This window comes from Pteropus vampyrus, unplaced genomic scaffold, assembly GCF_000151845.1.
Source record: "Pteropus vampyrus isolate Shadow unplaced genomic scaffold, Pvam_2.0 Scaffold1157, whole genome shotgun sequence".
Lineage (NCBI taxonomy): Eukaryota > Metazoa > Chordata > Mammalia > Chiroptera > Pteropodidae > Pteropus > Pteropus vampyrus.
This window is the reverse complement of record NW_011889938.1, coordinates 15,566-17,088: the sequence shown is the minus strand read 5'-3', so window position 1 is coordinate 17,088 and position 1,523 is coordinate 15,566. Positions and strand designations below refer to the sequence as shown.

Below are 1,523 nucleotides of genomic sequence, written 5' to 3'. Positions count from 1 at the left end.
CGCTAAATAATAGGCTATGTTGAGATGTGTCTGCTTCTACTGGGAACTCTAGCCCCCTTCTTTCTTATACACTAGTTCATTTTACGCACAACTTTTATCAGTGTATCTCCAAGAATACCTTTGACTTCCTCCAACGAGCAAAGAGGAAACAATCAGACGAGAGCGGCCACAGCCCCGCCCCCCACGCCCACCCTCTGCCTGTATCAGGGTCACATACACTGCCTTTCAGACTTCAGTGTGGGTGGACCCTCTGTCTCCTCTCAAGTTCAACTCCTCTACTTGAGCCTTCATTCCCACCCCTCCCCCTACCCAAGCAGCTCTCCCTGCCTCCGTCTCCCCATCGTCTGCTGGCACCGGATCTTTCTCATCAGCCCACACGCCTTTACCGCCCCCCCCACCCCATGGAACGAATACATCGTTTCTCGGCCCCGCTTTCTACGGCAGCTACGTCCCGTTTCTCTGTCCCCCTTTCCAGCAAAACTCCTTGAAAGAGCTGCCACCTCCAAAGCCCTCCTCTCACCATCTCGAGACCTGCCCTGGTCCCTTTACAAAGGACAGCAGTGGGTTCTGTGGAGCTAAGTCCAGGTGTTTCATGATTGGCCACTGCTCCTTCCTCCTTTAGTTACCTCCCTTACCTTATCTCTAACTTCTCCCCGCCCCCACTGCAGCCCCATACTCCTTACAGAGCACACTGTCCCCTCAGGCTGTGTCCTCTGCCTGGCGCGCCCTTCCCCCAGACACCAGCAGACCCTTGTAAAACCTCCACTCAAGTGTCACCGTTTTTTTTCCCCACCATTTATTTATTTGTTTGTTTATTTATTAAATGCCTATAGCACCTGGTATTCTAAGACGGTCTCCCATCCAAGTACTAACCAGGCCCGACCTTGCTTAGCTTCCAAGATCAGACAGGATGAGGCTCGTTCAGGGTGGCATGGCCGTAGGCTAGTGTTACCTTTTAATGAGGCCTCCGCTGATGTCCTGTTTGAAGTTCCTGCCCCCACCCCACCTTGCGGGCACTCCTGGTTCTCTTTCGTATCAGTTAACTATTGCCGTGTAACAAATTACCCTCAAACTTTGTAGCTTAAAACAAGGAGAGACATATATTCTCTCTCACGGTGTCTGTGGGTCAGGGATTAGGCAGTTCCTGGTGGTTCGGCCTTGGGGTCTCTTAAGAGGTTGCAGTCCCATGTCACCCCAGATGGTGGCAGTCACCTGCAGGCTTCTCTGGGGCTGGAAGTTTCGTTTCTAAGGTGCCGCGTTCACATGGTTGTTGGCAGGAGGCCTCGGCTTCTCCGCACACAGACCTCGTCCCAGGTGGCTTGAGTGCGCCTGGTGACCGGGCAGCCGGCTTCCCCCGGAACAAGCCGTCCAAGGGACAGCCCGCAGGAGCTGCGACGCCTGGCGTAGCCTGGCCGCGGGGCCGCGTCAGCACTCCTACAGCATCCTCTGTCTCACATGCCAGTCCCGGTCGGCACGGGAGGAAACGCACGGCGTGTTGTCGGGAGGTGGGGCCGCAGGGGTCA

The 1,523-nt window shown here is 55.3% G+C and overlaps 1 pseudogene; it reads right to left on the bottom strand.

Moving 5' to 3' along the window:
• Window positions 1-824: 824 nt before the first annotated feature.
• On the bottom strand, window positions 825-943 carry LOC111734418 (annotated as a pseudogene).
• Window positions 944-1,523: the final 580 nt, after the last annotated feature.